Raw genomic sequence first — 8,555 nt, forward strand, 5'->3', positions numbered from 1 at the left:
ATGGAGTTTGGTGGTGTTTATGTCCGAGTTAAGAAGAAATGTTGATAGAACTAGGTCTTAGGGGGAGTTTGTTGGTGCATATAAATCCCGAGTTCTTATCAACCGAGGCAAACATGACTGTCGGCCGACTGTCATATCAATCGACCGATGTTGGAGACAGTCGACCGACTGTCTCCCTGAGAATATATATACGGGTTGTCTTGTTCATTTTAGTTGTTGATCGTTCCACACCCCGTCACTGCTGCCGGTCGTTTTCCTCCCGTCCCAAAAACCCACACAAGTCGATTTGTTGGTGCATATAAATCCCGAGTTCTTATCAACCGAGGCAAACATGACTGTCGGCCGACTGTCATATCAATCGACCGATGTTGGAGACAGTCGACCGACTGTCTCCCTGAGAATATATATACGGGTTGCCTTGTTCATTTTAGTTGTTGATCGTTCCACACCCCGTCACTGCTGCCGGTCGTTTTCCTCCCGTCCCAAAAACCCACACAAGTCGAATCTAGACTCTAGGCATCGATCTAATCCGGTCCAAAAGGATCCGGTTCGACCCATTCGATCCCGAACGTCAACGATTCACGAAAACCTTCGATCCCAAGATCCATCGAGCTCCAACAAAGTGGTATCAGAGCTTTAAGGCTTGTAGGATCGATCGTTCAATCCGTGAATTCGTTTTTGAGTCATAAAAATTCGATTTTTAAAGTTTTTTTTTCCGGTTCAAACATTGGTTTGATAGAAGTCGGTATGCATAGTCAAATAGAACATTTTCAACGCTTATTGATCGCTTGAATATCCCAATTAGTCGTGAGACTCAATGGTGCAGCAATTTGGAATTTGCTTGGGGATATTCTACATCATGTGTTTCTAGATTATACGTCATGATAGGGGATACCCTCACCTTTTGTTGATTTCCTCAACAATTTTCTTTAAAGTATGCACCTGTGGTAATTAAGTGACTACCCTCAACCGCTGTAAACCTTTCCATGAGTTCCTTATCAAGATATTTACATGATTGTGATAATGATCATCTCATTCTATGATTAAGTCCGTATCCCATTTTTATATAGATCAAACTCGTTTTTTTTTTTTTTATTTTCTGAAAATCTGATGTTGCATTCATTACTCCCCCTAAAATACTAAAAATCTAAAATCTTTTTGGTTTTTGGATTTTAAACACACAGAAACAATCAGAAAGAAAAGAAATATAACCACACAGTATATACAGCTATGCAAGCAGAACACATAAAATGAAGTTACTCGTTGGTCTCTTCGTCAGAAATGACATCTGACAATATTTTGACACTTAACTCAGTTAACAAGAAATCAAAACGCGGTTTATCAAAAGCTTTTGTGAAAAGATCAGCCCTTTGCGTAGTTGTGCCAATTTGTATAACATCAATTAGCCTTTTCTCATAACAGTCTCGAATAAAATGATATTTAATCCCTATGTGTTTGGTCTTAGAGTGATTCACAGGATTTTTCGTAACAGCTATGGCAGCAGTATTATCAACAAAAATAGGAGTGTTAGAAATATGCAAACCGTAGTCACGAAGCTGCTGTTGTATCCACACAACCTGAGATGCACAGCTTGCTGCAGCAATGTATTCAGCTTCACAAGTGGACAAAGCCACTGCTGTCTGCTTCTTGCACTGCCATGTAACTAGTCTGATTCCAAGGAATTGACAACCTCCTGATGTTGACTTAAAATCTTTCTTGCATCCACCATAGTCGGAATCACTATAAGCCGTCAGTACAAAATCATTATCACAGGGATACCATAGGCCCAAATTCGGAGTTTGCTTTAAATAACGCATAATCTTTTTCACCACAAGCAAATGATGTACATTCGGATTTGCTTGATAGCGAGCACATAAACAAACTGCGAACATGATATCAGGGCGAGACGCTGTTAGATACATCAACGAACCAATGATGGCTCTATATAAGGTTTGATCAACCTTATCACCTTCCTTATCCGGTGTAATCCCGTGATTCACCGATAGCGGCGTCCTTGCAGGACGCTCATCTTCCATTTTGAATCTTTTAAGAATATCTGATACATATTTTGTCTGATGTAAAAAGATACCCTGATTTGTTTGTACAACCTGAATACCAAGGAAGAATTTGATAGTTCCCATTGAACTCATCTTGAACCGTTTCTGCATTACCTCCTCAAAATCATCCACCATCGTCTTATCTGTAGATCCAAAGATAATATCATCCACGTACACCTGTACTAGCATTATATGCTTGCCCTTTTCTTTGATGAAAAGTGTCTGATCGATGACACCTCTTCTGAAACCATTATCAATCATATAGTTGGACAACGTACCATACCACGCTCTTGGAGCTTGATGAAGCCCATACAGTGCTTTTTCTAAACGATATACCTTTTCAGGAGAGTGTGGATCTGTAAAACCCGGTGGTTGTTTAACAAACACGGTCTCATTGAGAGTCCCGTACAAAAAGGCGCTTTTGACATCCATTTGATAGACCTTGAAGCCTTTAAAAGATGCGAATGCCAAAAATATTCGAATTGCCTCAAGTCTAGCCACTGGTGCAAATACTTCATCATAATCTATATCAGGGATCTGCTGATATCCCTTCACAACTGATGATGTAGCGTGAGGGTACGAAATAGTATTATTTTTAATACAAAATACTACAAAATATGACACAAGTTTTATTAATTTACGGATGGGATATACCTAAACCTTGCTACAACACTATAGGCAGTGTACCTAATCGTAGAGTAGTGTAGTTTTTAGTAAGTCCGGTTCGTTCCACAGGGAGCTGGTGAAGTTAACGCTATATTATTAAGTTTATTTGTAAAAATATATATATAAATAAGTAGTAGTATTATTATAAAATGGGGGTTTTACCGTTTAATGACCGGTTTGTCGATTTTAAGCGTAAAAATAAATGACAAAAATTAAAGTGCGTAAAATAAATTGCGATAAATAAAATGACAGAAAATAAAATTGCGAGTAATAAAATGACAGTAAATAAAGATACGATGAGAAATATAATAAAAGAATTATGCTTATTTAAACTTCCGTAATCATGATGTTTGACGTGTTGATTTTAATTTATTACCATGGGTTAATTGTCCTTTGTCCTGGTTTATTTGATACGTCTATCTGGTTTTTGTCCATAATAGTCCATCGGTCATAAATATAAAGTGCGAGTATCCTCGTCAAATTACCCTTATACCCGAAGTCAAATATTCCAACTAATTAAGGATTTAAACTGTGACGCAGTTATCACTTCTGTCAACAATTACACCAGTTATCACTGTATGTAATCCACCCCTGTTTTAATTAGTTTATGAATATTAATTCATCCACTTGATCAGAATGAATAATCAATTACCCAACCCAATTGATTAATTAAATGATTATAACAGATTCCATATGAACATCACTAAATAGGACAACCATAATCATTATTAATTATTAGGTTAATTAATTTGAAGATAGGTTCGACAGACTCCAATGAGTTGTCACTCAATTAGACAATACCCCCCATCTATTAATAGCCCATAGTTCAATTTCCACAAGTGTCGTTCTTTTGTTCAAACCCCAATTATGGTACAAAGCCCAATTACCCAATTTTAGTAATTAGCCCAACATCATGATTACTTCATTTTAAATAAGCATAATAACGACTTAGCTACGAGACATTAATGTAAAAAGGTTGAACATAACTTACAATGATTAAAAATAGCGTAGCGTTACACGGACAGAATTTCGACTTACACACTCAAACGATCTCTATCATAAATCTTATTATTATCATAATTTAAAATTAAAATTAAGATTATTGTTATATCTGATTACATTAACATTATGATAGAGAATTATAAATATAGATATTGATATTTGATATAGAAAAATAAGAAAAAAGATAGAAAGAAAAAAAGATCGAAAAAATATCTTCCTCCTTCTCATCGTTACATATCATTCGTTTTATAGGTGAAATTATAAATTGAATTTTCATTTACGACCCCTGAACTATGCTCAATTAACAACTTTTTATTATTTAATATTATTCTTATTATGAATTATTTAAATATTATATTTTATTCTTGTGCATAGTTGACTTGTAATTTTTACACCGTTGCGTCGAGCGTTGAGAGTTGGTTCATGCCTCGGTTCTGGATTTTCGAACGTCCTTTCGTATAATTTAATATCTTGTACTTTGCGTTTTGTAACTTGTACTCTTGTCATTTTTAGACGTTTCTCATCAATAAATTGAACCTTTTGAATTGTATCTTGTACATTTGAGCTTTTTGGATGTTTTGGTCTTTCAAATCTTCGTTTTTGTCTTTAAATCTTCATTTTCGAGCGATTTGCGTCTTTCGTCTTCGCACTTATTTATTTAACTATTACAACTAAAAATAAGGAAATTACATTTAAAAACTTTACATATTGGAACGATATTGCTACAAAATATATGTTCATTTGGAGCACTATCAAATATCCCCACACTTGAGCGTTGCTTGTCCTCAAGCAATACAGAACTTGAAATAAAAACATACATGAATCACTTCTTTATTCTTCACACTTTGTACATCAGTGATTTTGATAAAGCGGTATAAACAATGATATTAACAATAGAACCATGGTTAAAGGTGGTTGTGTCATCCACAGTTGCCTCGGGTTTAGGTCAACGACACTTGCAATCAAATAGCCGATTTACTTTCGGTTTCCAAAGCAAAGTGCACATTTGAAAGGCGGTTTACAGTCCCACATGACTATAAAAATTTAGATCCTTTAGGAAATAGGATCTTTATGAAAACATTTGATCTTTTGAAAATTCAATCTAGCTTTTACCCTAGATAAGTTTTCTGATTTGATCCACCATTGGTGTTGCAAAATATATTTGTGGATCAATATTTTGGCTAAAAACATTTAGGTTCGTGTAATCCACTGCTATCCCGGTATCGGAAAGCACACATCCAGTTTACTTGTTCCGTATATTACCTTTCGGTAAACTACCGTCCGGTTGTAAAGGAAAGCGATGAACAAGAAACTGTTAAGGCAATGTCCCGTGACATGCAGATGATTATGGTCTTTTAACGTGTCGGATGCTAGAACTATCCTTGGTAGGAGCGATAGTAAAGATCATCCTATGATTTTTCGGTCTGGCACAAGGTCCTGTCTCTGACCATGCTATGCAACCACCGTTCTTACGGTTGACACCCGATTTGGTTCAGGTGACCTAATGAATTCTGATGAATTCTCAGGATTTTACGTTCAATGGTAATGAACGCATTGAAAATGGGTTTTCAGAAAACAAATCGGTTTGTATTTTTGATCAAAATATTTTCTCGTTCAAGCTCGAGTTTAGATATCATTGAATTCCATGAGTTTGAATTCTCAATCTTTAAGGTCAATCTCTAGGATTGAGTAATATCAGTCTTAAAAGCTGATTTTTAATCTTTAAGGAGATTATCCTTTCTGGGGATCTGATTCATTAGTCTTATCAAGCTAATTTGCACGGTGCCCTCCCCATTTTACAAGACAGACCCTCTCATGGTTAGGATAAGTCTGACCACTTGGCGACCCTGTTTGATGCTGAGGTCCGTGGATTTCCTGCTGATTTTAGTGATGACTTTTCTAGGTTTTTCGTCAACCTACAGCTGGTCTGGACGACAACTTCATGACCTAAATCAAGAAGCGCGTGTCTTTTTCGGAAGACTTTACTTCCTTCAAATGATGGAATTGATTCATCGTGTAGATCCATCTCTTCTTTTCTTTCATCGGATAAAACAGTTGATTATCGTTCAAAACAAAAGTATTTTCAATTGTTTGTACAAAAATATGTGATATATGTTTTAAATTGAATAACTTGGTACATTCTTCCCACACTTAGTTTCTTTCTTTGCCTTTTTATTTTCTTTTATTTCATTTTAAATGAATTCAAGCGTTTTAGGGTGTTTCTCAATTTATGTCCTTTTCGAGGTAACGATAATTTCGGTATTATCACCTAGTTTTCACTGTTCATAAATATGTATAAACATGATTTTAAATTCATTTAGTTGAAAATTTTTCAAATTTTCACAAAATTTGGCAAATAAACTAAGTGCAAACCCGAGAGAATTTATAACCCTTCCCCACACTTGAGATCATGCAATGCCCTCATTTGCATGAAATCAGACTATAATTATAAATTCATGAGGGTGATTAGTGTAGAAAAGTGATTAAAAATACCCAGTTTGTAAGCATATTATTTTACATCACATTTGATATTTTGCTTCTTGTCGTCAAAATCAGTAGCTATTGCTGAACTTAATGTTAGTCTTTGAAAGTGCGTTGTTCTACCCTGTTTTGTACATAATATAAAATACAAACATATATATACATATTTTTGAAGTTGAGTATATTACCCTACGTTCAAAAATTTATAAAGTCTAATATCTTTTTGGCATACTTTAGATCAATAAAATTAAAAATAATGATAACAAAATTTGCCGTCCCACCCTCGGGTAAAGCAATTTCGGCTTAATGACCTAGTCTTCAACTCACGACGAATTCTAGAAATCATTTTTTCAACTTAATGAATTAAAGTAAATTTTGTTTTTAAATATCACACAAAACTTAAAAGCATATTAATTTCATATAAAACCTAAAAAAAAAATAAAAATTCAGAATGGGGGGAGAAAACTAGTTCTTTAGTGTCTGCTAGCGGAAAAGACCAATCGGATTCCATTCTCGGAACTACACGAGAACAGAACAACTAACTCTAGATAGCATTTTCTTTTTAGAACATTTGAATCTCCCCACACTTAGGTAGCTGTGGTGTCAAAATTGTGATTAACTTCATCGTTAATTTCTCTTGGTCCATAATCAACTTGCATATCCGTGACTTTTTCTTTAAGCCATTGGTCGGATTCCTGTGTAATATCCACAATTTCAACTAGTTTCTCCTTTTCTTTAGGTGATAGATTGGATACTAACCGGTTACATAACTTAAAGTTCCCCTTGGTTCTAGCATCGCGAATCCGTTTAATAAGTTTCTTCATTGAACTATTAATAACGGGATTATTTAATTTCGTATCAACAACGGGGTTCTTTGTTATCATGTCATCATTAGGTGTTACTTCATTTTCCCCACACTTAGGCGTTTCATTATTGCTAAGCACTACCGTTGGAGTTGGTAAAACAACATGGTTATTACCAATCGTTTTTACTGGTTCAACGGTTTTAGTTGGTGGAGATTTAGACTTTCGAATCATAAAGGTGATTGATTTGTTACCACTTTTAAGTGTCATTCTTCCATTTCCTACATCAAATAACGCCCCGGTGGACGCTAAGAATGGTCGACCTAAAATTAGAGGAACGTTTGAGTCCTCTTCTATGTCAATGACAATGAATTCGACTAGAAAGGTTAAATTACCTACTTGAACGGGTAGGTTGTCAGCAATTCCAACTGGGTGCTTAATGGTTTGATCAAAGAGTCGAACACTCATATCCGTTGGAGTTAACTCACCTACACCTAATCTCTTATATAAGGAAAGAGGCATAACACTTACACTCGCACCTAAATCTGCTAGTGCATCATACATGACACAATCACTAAGTAGACAAGGAACAATAAATTCACCCGGATCACCTACCCTAGGTGGAGGTTTTGGTGGAACTGTCTTCACCGGGTTTATATTTACGGCTTTTGTTTCTTGCACTTTCTTATTCTTTTTCTTCTTCTTCTTTCCAGAGGTATCACAATCTTTATTACCTATCACTTGCTCATACTCAACTCCTTTTCTTGGAAACGGGATGGGTGGTTTGTATGGTGCCACCACTGGCTTTACATACTCGGGTGGTGGTGGTGTAACTTCTTCATTGTTACTCTCATCTAAAACCTTCCCATCTTCTGGTGCTGGTTTTTCAGAATTCGTTGAAACCATATTAACATTCTCATTCCGAGGATTTACTTCAGTATTACTCGGTAGCTTTCCTTGTTCCCTCTCACTCATCATGCTAGCAAGAGTACCTACGTGTTTTTCTAGATTCAAAATGGAAGCTTGTTGAGTTCTTAATGACTGATCAAATCTCTCGTTCGTTTGGGTTTGAGTTTCAATAAATTGTGTTTGAGATTCAACTAGCTTGAATACCACGTCTTCCATATTTGACTTTTTCTCTTCGGTTTGTTGTTGTGGTTTATATAAGCCAGGTCTTTGTTGATTGAAAGTGTTGTTTTGAGTTGGTTGGTTATTCGGACCTTGTTGGTTATACCAGTTATTTTCGGGTCCTTTTGGATTGTAAAGAATGTTTTGATTTCGATTGAAGTTTAGCTTTGGCGGTTGATAATTATTTTGATAATTATTTCCAGGCCTTTGGTTCATATAGGAAACATTCTCTCGTTGTTCCAATGTTGGTTCAATGTGACAATCTTTCAATAAGTGTGGTCCACCGCATAGCTCACAACTGATTCGTATTGCGTGAATATCTTTATTCATCTTTTCCATTCGTCTTTCGAAAGCATCTATTTTTGCTGAAACGGAATCAAAGTCATGGCTAGAATCGGCTCTAGCCGCTTTAGATGAT

Source organism: Rutidosis leptorrhynchoides, chromosome 11 (genome assembly GCF_046630445.1).
Source record: "Rutidosis leptorrhynchoides isolate AG116_Rl617_1_P2 chromosome 11, CSIRO_AGI_Rlap_v1, whole genome shotgun sequence".
Taxonomy (NCBI): Eukaryota; Viridiplantae; Streptophyta; class Magnoliopsida; order Asterales; family Asteraceae; genus Rutidosis; species Rutidosis leptorrhynchoides.